This window comes from Haemaphysalis longicornis, unplaced genomic scaffold (assembly GCF_048455015.1).
Source record: "Haemaphysalis longicornis isolate Haplotype H1 unplaced genomic scaffold, Haemaphysalis longicornis Haplotype H1 scaffold_1, whole genome shotgun sequence".
Classification (NCBI taxonomy): Eukaryota; Metazoa; Arthropoda; class Arachnida; order Ixodida; family Ixodidae; genus Haemaphysalis; species Haemaphysalis longicornis.
Window position 1 is genome coordinate 347,448,754 of NW_027526203.1, and position 10,661 is coordinate 347,459,414.

Below are 10,661 nucleotides of genomic sequence, written 5' to 3' on the forward strand. Positions count from 1 at the left end.
ACGCCGTACACTTCACAGGCACCAGGGTTATGTTCTTCGAGGTATCTCACAACCGATTCAGACTTTAATACACAGACTGGGTCTCTCTGGATTAGTGTTTTCAAGTGCTTCTGTAGAAATGCCGACATGCGCGAATGCGATGCTTTGTTCTCAGATACTGTTGCGAGGAACGGCACCTCTACCTTGTGCGTTTTGGCTACGAAGAACACCTCTAAGACATTGTTTTTTACCTTCCTCTACAGACGACGCTACTTTTTCCAGATGGTGGTCATTTAATAGTGCGATTGCACGTTCCTTCACCTGGCTCGGCTTGTCCTCCACTTTCTTGAATTTTTTTGTATTGAAAGAAGACATGTTTGTTGGAAGTATGGCCCTAGGTCCAGGAAGCCGGTGCTCAATTTCAATTCAGGGCATTCCAAGATTGTTAAGACTGGCATAGCTGTTTCTTCCTTACGCTGCGTTTTCGCCAAATCATGTGTCAATCGGTATGCCAACAGATTTTCTGAACAAGTAGCCAGGCTCACGTCGGCCGGGTACAGCAAGCATGTGATGCGTCTTGCTGTTCTAGCATAGACGTTCTTTGAAGGGCGATGACTATTCCTACGGCGCACAACACTGTAAAAAATGTAAGGATTGTTACCCTGTTTTTAAGGACACAAAAGTAGTAGCCAAACATAAAAACCAGCATGTCCGAGAGATAATAGAGGCCTTCCATATTAGAAGGAACGAGGGCAAGTGCGGTAGTGTTCCTTCTATGTCATTGCTTGACAAGGAATTTCAGTTTCTTATCCGCTAGCACATTGTGTAACTTCTTAAATGCCGATTTTCGTCGCGTGCTACAGTGTTTTAAAGATGTTAACTTGTCACTCACACGCTTTGTCCGTGTTATCTGTTCACATGATAGTATAGTTTTTGTGTATAAATACGTGTTTTCTTTCTAATAAACTTCCAGTTGCGAGTTCAGTGCTGTGCGTAGTCCACTCTTCTTTTTGTCCCCCTGTTCCTTGCGCTGTTTTTTCACCATGAACTTTACATTTGAGAACCACCGCTCCATGAAATCGCCGCAGGCGGGCTTCCCCACAACGCCCCAGAACGGCCAATCAGCGGGACCAAACGGGTGAATTTGGCGAATGGCGAGGGCAAGCACCGAATGAGAGTGAAAAATACAATTTGCACTGGGACAACAGCGTGCATACACGCCTTGCGCTGTTGCCCAAGCGCATGCAGATTCTATTTTTTACTCCAATCGCATGCTGGGCTCGTCATGCGCCACATTCGCCCGTTTGACCCCGCTGATTGGTCGTTCGGGGGCGTGTGGTGAAGCCCGCCTGCGGCGATTTCTTGGAGTGTAGAGGCACCATCATCTTCCCGAAACTTGAGGGCTGATGGTGCATCCATCTTCGGTTTGCTCATTCCTTTTGCCGCCAATTTTAGGGAAGGAACATGCCGATACTTCTATTGTTTCCTCGATGTAACGATACGAAACGATCAAAGGCACATGTATACTCTTGAAGAACTACGTGGTTATATAAACCGAATGCAGAAAATTTAAACGCCTTGAACTACTTTCTTACAGGAAAATAACTGAAATTCGCCCCGTTTTGTGTCCGGGTATGCGATACTAAAACAGTTTCTCATTTCGTGCATTTTTTTGTCACCCTTCAAGTGTATACCCTATTGCTTGCGTAGCTGCCGATCACACCTCGTCGCATGATCAACGTAGCATGAAGAATAACTATATGCTCATGGCATTTTTAAGAAAAAAATGATCCCATGAGGTACAACCGAGGCCCTCGATTTTACTTTACACTTTGTAGGCTGAAAAATCAGACAACCTCAAACCAGAGCGCAAATCACTTCCATATTGGTGCAGTGATGGTTGCTAGGGCATGTGTGTGACATGTGACACAATTTCAATAGAGCATTTCACATGAATTGATAAAAGATGGTTGTTCGGACATGCAACACAAGTTCAATAGAGCATTTCACCTAAATTGCTAAAGCAGCAGCTCTTTCTGTACATGAAAGAGTAAAAATTCATGCAGCGCTTTTCTGCCCACTGAGGTGTCAAATCATACAAGTGTTAAAAAGACATCAAAGTAATTAATTAAATACATAAAAAAAAGTATCTAAAATCTTAATGCACTGGCTTACTTCACGAGCGTTCTAGTACTTTTTAATTAACGGGAAGTACACATCTCATATCGGGCTACGATGCATGAAAAGTGTAAACGGAAATCAATTCTTTTATTTCTACTGTCTATGCAATGAGGCGCGACGCCGAAAGAAACAGGAAAAAAAATGCACGGACTTGTCAACAGAGAGCAACGCAATGTGTAAAAACTGCACAACCCTCGACGAAAATCATTTATTTTCAACGAGTCGTCTGTAACACAAACTGAATATTGTTTTTAGTTTGCGAAATGACAGTTGAATCGTGCACGTTGTGTCTGCTGGTTCAAGCGCTGTCTCAGTTGTGTTTCCTACTGCGCACAACTTACGTAAAAAATAATCATGCACCCTTCATTAAACGCGAAGCTTTCTCGTGACGGATTCTGTGGTTGTCATCTGAGTTTGGACTGAGTTTCGACCATGGTGTAAGATATACCTTTAGGTGTGGGCACAGCGGCCCAAAAAAGCTGTTAAAATAAAGCTGGTGGCGCCGCGCGTAAACCTTTGATTGAAAGGACATCTGGTATCAGAACTCCTAACTTAATTTCGCAGCGTCCTAGGCTTCACGTGGCTACACCAACGATTGTCTGAAGCAACGCCGCCTGTATAAACAGTGCCTAACGCGTGAGCGAAGAATGGCCAAACAGCCACTCTCCTGTTGCTCTCTCTTACCCTTCCCCGCTCCGTAGCCTTCCAGCGTGCTCAGCACCGCTCAGCGCCATGTGGCAGTCGGTGTCGGCGATGGCCAGGGCGATGACGACCTCCTCCGCGCATTCCGCCTTGGTGCACCTGATGCTCGCCCCCGTCCTCACGGCACCCGTGGACGCTTCGATGACAGCCGCGGCGAAAGCCTCTCGTTGATATTCGGCCGCGTCCACGCACCGCACTTGTCCGTCATTGGCGTGTAGGTCGATGAGGGCCTTGGCTCTCGCATTCCTTCTTCCCTTGTTGAATTCCGGGTTCATGTTTCTCGGTAAGGGTTCTACCCTGATCTTGCTCCGGATCTCGTCGGGGATGGAGAGTTTGGCATTCTCGTCGTCCTGCCGTCCGAGACCCAGGTCTTCGAGTATCTTCCTCCCAGCCTTAGTCGTTGACAGGCGCTCGAGCTGAGCCGTCCGTTGCGCCTCCGCGATCTCTTCAAGCGTATTGTATACTCCTAGCTTCAAGAATCGGGGTGTGCTCGTGGACTCGAACAAGCCCAGCGCCGACTTGTATGCTTTTCGGATGATGGCGTTGATCTTGTTCCGTTCGTGTTGCAGCCAGTTGTGGAGCCGTTACGTACGCGATGTGGCTGACGACGAAGGACTTGACGAGCCTGATCAGGCGGTCCTCCATGCCGGCTTTGCGGGACGTGACTCTTCTGACAAGACGCATCGATGCTTCGGCCGCCTTGGCGGTGAGACGGGCGACGGTCTCAGCGTTTCTTCTGTGCTTCTCGATGACCATGCCCAGGACTCTGATCTTGCTGACCTCGGTGATCGTCTGCCCGGACCACGTTACGATCTTGATCTTCTCGTGCTCTCGCCGTTGACTGTTTTTGGTGTTGCCTCTTCGTGGTGGTATTAACAGGAGCTCCGACTTGCTTGGCGAGCAGGCGAGGCCGTAGCCGTCGAGATGCTCTTCGATGGCGTTGACGGCCTCCTGCAGCTTCGTCTCGATCTGGGAGTCACTGCCGCCGGTCGTCCATATCGTTATGTCGTCGGCGTAGATGGTGTGCCGGACCCCCACTTTCGCGAGCCTGTCGGCCACTACTATCATTACCAAGTTGAACAGTAGCGGCGAGATCACAGACCCTTGCGGTGTGCCGGTGCTCCCGAGCTTCTTGTCTTGCAGTTGTATGCCGCCAGCTAGCAGCTCAGCGGTCCTGTCCGTCAGGAAGTCCTGGATGTAACTGCAACTCCTTTCGCCCATGTTGTGCTTGGACATTTGGGACAGAATCGCCGAGTGTTTTACTTTATCAAAAGCGCTCTGCAGGTCGAGCCCCAGGATGGTCTTGTTGTCTCGCGAGATGTCGGTGTCGTCCACGATTTCGTTCTTGAGCTGCAGCATCGCGTCTTGTGTGCTCACGCGCTGTCCGAAGCCAATCATCATGGCGGGGTACAGTCCTTCCCTCTCCAGGTAGTCCTGCCACCGGTTCATCAAAACGTGCTCTAGCACCTTGCCCCCGCAAGACGTGAGCGAAATGGGCCGGAGGTTGCACGTGCCGGGTGGCTTGCCCGGCTTGGGGATCAGGATGGCCTTGGCCTTCTTCCAATGCTGCGGCAGCGTCCCCATTTTCCAGCATTTGTAGTAGTAACCCGTTAGGCTTTCGAGGGATTTGTCGTCGAAGTTCTTGAGTGCCTTGTTGGTGATGCGGTCCGGTCCGGCCGCCGACCTGCTGTTGAGGTCAGCGCCGTGCGAACCTCTTCTACGTTTATGCCCCTCGAGGCTCTCGTTGGGTAGCCCCCGTACGGCCCGTGGTTCTCCGTGGACGTAGTCGGTAGGTATCTGCCGCTGATGCGGTTCATCACCTTGTCGGCTCCGTGTTTCGTGACTTCCCGATGGATGAGTTTCGGCAGTCGGTCCCTCTGGTGCGACTTAGTCTTAGTTTCGATGAGCAGATGCTTATAAGCAAGTTCCATGTTTTCCCATTGTGCATCTGGCCATCGGCGGCGTTCCATATCTCGTTCCACTGCTGCGCGCATAGCGTGAGACAGTGTTCCTTGATTGCTTTCTTGAGTTCTGCGACTTTTTAAATGCAGAGCATTTCTTTAACTCACGATGTCACCCGTTCTAGTTGTCCATCGTCGTCCGCACCCCTCCCCCTAAACTATATAAAAAAAAATTCCCCCGCACCTCCCCGAAGGGAATCGTGCAGAAATGCGAATGCATTGGGTGCACCGATGAGTGTGTCGCGAGTAATGGCGTAATTAATGACGAGAGTGTGAACGTAATCATTTATTCATCAGCACCTGTTTGTGTTATCGTTGTACCTGACGGCCACAATCACTGCCTTGGGATCGTTAAAGCGCACGGTCAAATGGTCTTTGAGAAGCATACGCGCGTCACAGTTTCGCGTAAAGACCAGATCAATGCAACTCCCGTGAATGGTAGTGGGGCACGTGTCGAAGCCGGCAGAGAGACAATGCATATAGTGCCTGGTCTCATGGGCGTCCGGAAGGGGGGGCAAGGGGGGGCAACTGCCCCTCTCCTTGGAGATTCGGATATTTTTATGCACTACAAAAAAGCTGCACAGCTTGGTTGGCCCATAATTAAAATAACTTTGCCCTGAAGGGCGGAAGAAAAGAGAGAATGACGCCGACGTTCTCTCCTTTGTCCCGCCTTTAGCGCAAAGTTTTTTTAATTATGCACGTGCACCAACTTGCACAGCAATTCATGCTACTCAAATGATTAGTACACTCAGGTGCTGCGTATCCGCATGGAACGCCCTTCAGGACTGCGGTCAACATTGCACTTTAGACGGTGGGACTCTTCGATTTACAGTCTCGGACTCGCCACCGACTCCCCGAGAAGCAGCCCGCCATTAGATTTTCCCATGCATACCTATGGCTCCGGGTAATCCTCGGACTACCCGCGGATTCTCCACGGTGAATCCGAGACAGTAAATCTAAGAGCCCCACTGACTGACATTGCCGGTGACGGCAGTGAAACAGACTGCCTGTGCTGGCTATTTAAGATAGCGAACAATTCTGAAAGGCTTGACTTTTTTTTTTTTTCTCTTAGCTCTAGATTTATGCAGTCTTACCGCAAGAACATCAGTTTTCGGACAAATCTGCAGCTATATCTAGCTTAAAATCTTCAACGCTACAGGGAGAGTGTAGCATCCTCCCGGGCCGCGGAGGAGAACCTTTTCTTTCCTCCATGTCCCGTCCCGTCCCATCACCTTGTACACCCTTTCCTTCGAAATTGCGAAATGTCGGCACAACCCAAGCCCCGAAACAAAACCTATAAATCAGTCCCTCAAAACGCTTGTACGCCTTTATTGCATTGAAAGTGAGGGAGGCCAGTAGTATCTTTATTGTGTGAGCCATTTCAATAGACTTCATCACACATGCCATCCCGCAATTTGCCCAGAAAAACTCGAGGCGTCTGCAGCTGCTATTCAAGGAACATTGATGGAGTGCAGTTGTATGTATGTGAACGTATTTTGCTGTGTGCTGGCGATCAGTTGGCATAAGTCAAGAACCCTCACGCAGCGAGGCTGGCCACTCTTCTTTACAAAGTGACAGTAACTTTTCGCATTTTCTTTATTAACTTTATTTCTTTGTTCGGTAATAAAATCCAATGTATATCTGCCAAGTCTGGTTCTAATTCGCTGTTTGTAATTTTTGTAACCACAAATAGCGCCTTTTTGGTGCTATCCAACCGTACCCCCCCCCCCCCCCCCCGCTAATGGATGCCCCCCCTTGCAAAAAGTTCTGCGGACGCCCTTGCCTGGTCTGCATGTACTCGACCAGCCACTCGCCATTCTTCTTGCGCTCGTCAACGTTGAAGTCGCCAACCAAGACTATGGGGTCAGAGGGTTTGGAGCGCACGCGCACACTTTCCATAGCCGCGTCCAGAAATGCATTCGCATTTGCGACGACGACGATGACGAAGGCAGAACTACGAGGCGCGAGCGCACGTGCGACGACGACGACGACGGCGAAAGAAATGCATTCGCATTTACGACGACGACGACGACGAAGGCAGAACTACGAGGCGCGAGCGCACGTGCGCGCGCTCACGTGCGCTCGCGCTGGAGGAATGCAGGCGCACGCCGGCCAACGGAGCAAGACAACCCCCGGCTAATAAATGCATTCGCATTTAAAAAAAATAATACTTACCGGCGCCAGGTTTCGATCCCAAGACCCTGCGGGCGGAACGCAAGGTACATGGTGCTCTACCCACTGCGCCACAAAGCCGACACAGGATGGAGGGCTACGAACGCGCTTTATATCCTTGACTCATTCAAAATACGTCAAGAAGCTGCTGATACAACGCATTCACTACCTGTGGGCGGAACGCGAGGTACATGGTGCTCTTCCCACTGCGCCACAATAATCATACCCACCTGCTAATAAATGATGTCATACCCACCTGCTAATAAATGATGCCACGTGACCACGTAATGACGTCTCCTCATTTAATTACAATACAACAACCAACAGCAACAAGTGCAACAACATTAACGTAACGCAAACTACTTAACGCCGTGCGCCCCCGGAAATGCTCTGCATTTGATCGTGCCCCTCGCGAGGGGGATGTTTAGTTTCCTGCCGCAGCAAGAACCAGGCGGCCTCCTGCGCAGTTTGTGGCGCATACCCACTTGGGGGATCGGCCAGGATCGTTTTTTAGCAACGAAGCTGTTTAGCAAATCGCAATTTTTCCGTAGCCTACGATTGAGACGTTGCTTTTTCCATCTGTTGAAAATGGACTGCTTGGCCTCGATGAGGTGAACCAGCTGGCTGTCCATCCTGTTCGTTTCAAGGTCTGTTTCTATGCTCTTGGTTGTGTTCCGAACGTCTTGTAGAACCTTGTTGGTCCACATTTCGATGTCATCGATTTCTGTGTTTTCTTCCTCCTCCTGATTTCTGGTGTCTCTGAAAGCGGTCCAATCGATCCACGTATGTTTCCTGACGTTATTACTGCTCTGCTCCGGTACGACGATTTCCACGATCATGTGGTCACTGCTGAGGTTCACCCGCGTGTTCCTCCACGTGACCGTGATCGGTTCGTTGTCCTTGACGAACGTGAGGTTGGGGGTGGTATCTCGGGACACGGAGTTACCAAGTCTCGTTGGGTGAGCCGGGTCGGTTATGAGGGTATAGTCGAGTTCCGCCGCGTCTTGGGATAGGTTTCTGCCTTTCGCATTGCTTTTGACGTAGCCCCACGCCGTATCCACCGCGTTAAAGTCACCGCACGCAATCATCGTGCTCTGGCGGCCGTCGTGCTTGCCTTGTGAAGAATGGATTTGAACTTCTGCAGTATCTGCGATAGGTTACTGTATATGTTCAAAATGAAGATGCTGTTTCTTCTTTGCTTGGTCGGTATGAGTTCGGTGAGCATGTGTTCGATCCTGACGTTGCTTAGCCGGTGTTCAACGAAGGTGAGTCCCTCCCTGACTAGGGTGCACAGGCCTCTGCCATCGGGCGGGCCCGCGTGCACCCTGTAGCCTGGAAGGGACGGCTTGTCCGTTAGCGTTTCTTGAAGTATAAGCACGTCGGGCTTGCGCGCGGCGTGCACAATGTGTTGCTGGACCACTGCCCTCTTCTTGACGAAGGCGCGGCAGTTCCACTGCCACACTGTTATGCCTGTGGAGTTGGTGGTCATGGTTGTCCTAGTCGGAATTCTCCGGGTTGCGGCACTTGGTTGACTGGCTGCTGTAGGGGCGCGAACGTTGGGTGGCTTAGTATTAGTTGCACGCTTCTTTACAGATTGTTGAGTCTGGTGACGTTCTCCGTTTGAAAGCCGCCTATGGCCTCCTTCATTGACTTGATCACACCCTCCAGGCTGTTGAGTTTGGCCTCGACGTGTTTGTTGCTGCTGCCGGGGCTGCAGTCGCTTACGTTGCTCTTGGTCTCGCGCAATTGAATGGCCCTCTTCTTCGGTGCCGGTTCCTTGTCTTCGGCGGCCGTAGTTTCTTCGCCCTTGTTGTTGCCGCTCGGGCTCGATCTTTACTGTTCGACGTTGCAGAGAGCGTTGCGGATCTCCGCGATTTCTTTGGTGAGGTTGTTGATGGTGGCTCTCAGAGCCGCGTTCTCCTGTCTTAGGGCCTCGGTGGTCTGTCGTTCCTTGGTTGAAGTTTTGTCTTCTTTCTTGGTGTTGTCGCTCGGATTTGTCTTCATGATACCTCGTGCAGTGTCGGCCCAACTGACTCTCTCGCGCGACCGTGACCTTTGGGTTTCCGCTTTTCGCACGTCTCTCCTCTGGCTCCTGAAACTGCGATCTCTCGACTGTGCGCGGTTTCTCGATGGCGTCCTTGACTTACGCGCAGCTGGCTGGTCTAGTGGCGGGAAGTCGCTCTCCGATGGAAGCTGGCTGCTGAACTTTCGGCGCTCCCGCTGCCGCTTGCGGACGACGTAGGGTACCTTGAATTTGGCTTTACAATCTCTCGCGGCGGTCGGGTGAGCGCCACCGCATAATTTGCATTTGGGGGTGCAGTTGTGGTCTTCTTTGGGGTTTGCTTGGCCGCAGCCCCTGCAGATCCTGCTGGTTGGCATCGGGCACACGTCCTTGCGGTGCCCGACCCTGCCGCAGTGGTGGCAGACATCACTTTGCTTTCTGTACAGGTGGCACGGTATGAGCGTGATGCCGTATCGGACAAAGTTCGGTACCTTGGGTCCTCTGAAGGCTACGATGATCGTGGTCGTGTTGCCGATTCGTTTAGCGCATACGGCGAGTGTGTTTCTATGGTTGACAATGTTTCTGTCGAGTTCTTCGGCGCTCGCGTCGACAGGGATTCCTCGGATTATGCCCTTCACACTGTCGTACGGCGCCGTGCGGTACCCGCTGACTTCAAAGGTCTTGTCTTGAATCTTGATCGTTTGCAGTCTTGCGTAGCGGACGGCGTTTTCTTCCTTGGGCATGCTGACTACCATTATGTTTTGTTGCGCGTTCGGGCAGATGGTGTCCCATGCGCTCTCTTCAGTCGTAATCTTCGCCGCGGCAAGAATGGCCGTGGCGACGGTCGTGGCGCCAATCTTGGTGATGTCGAGTCTTCCTCGTGGTCTGATCACAATCTTGCTTTCCTCCAGTGGAATGGCTGGCATTCGCGCTGCCTTGATGACCGAGGCTCGAACGTTCTTGTTGTCTTTCGCTTTCTTGTTGACATGGTTGTTGGAGCCAAATACCGCGACAAACATGACGTCCATTACGTCGACGCAGCCGAATATCGGTGGCATGTTGCCTTCTCAATCGTCTCCCATTGCCCTTCCAGTCAGGTATAGCGCAACTTACTGACCATCCGCACCGCCAACCCAGCCACAGCAGAAGAGGCGGCGGTAGCATTAGCGCTAACGAAAAAGCCGACCCCCTCCACAATCATCACCGATTCTAAAACGGCAGTTAAAAATTTCTCCTCCGGCTTTATTTCACCTCAGGCACTCAAAACTCTCCAACAGCACCCCAACGTCCCCCGCAGAAATAATCTGGGCTCCGGCGCATGCTGGCCTGGAAGGGAATTTGAGATGCCTACAGTATGGCTCGAGAACTCACCATCCGAGCCGGGTCCAGCTCCTTCCCCTACCATGGCGCCAGATCCGCTAGAGACCGGATAATCACGTACAATAAAATCACCACCCATTACCGCCTCTCTCGCCGTGTATACCCCCCGACACATACACAACTCACCATCCAGCAAGAACACACATGGAGTCTTTTACAGACGAACACACTTCCCAATTCCTCTAGATTACACCTAATTCAGCCAGCCCTATACCTTTCACATGACTGTACTGCCTGCCAGTCCCTCGGCACCCTTCAGCACCTTATGTGGGGATGGCGGAGAG

At 51.3% G+C, this 10,661-nt stretch overlaps 1 pseudogene; it reads right to left on the reverse strand.

Moving 5' to 3' along the window:
- Positions 1 to 8,459: 8,459 nt before the first annotated feature.
- On the reverse strand, positions 8,460 to 10,055 carry LOC144159829 (uncharacterized; annotated as a pseudogene).
- Positions 10,056 to 10,661: the final 606 nt, after the last annotated feature.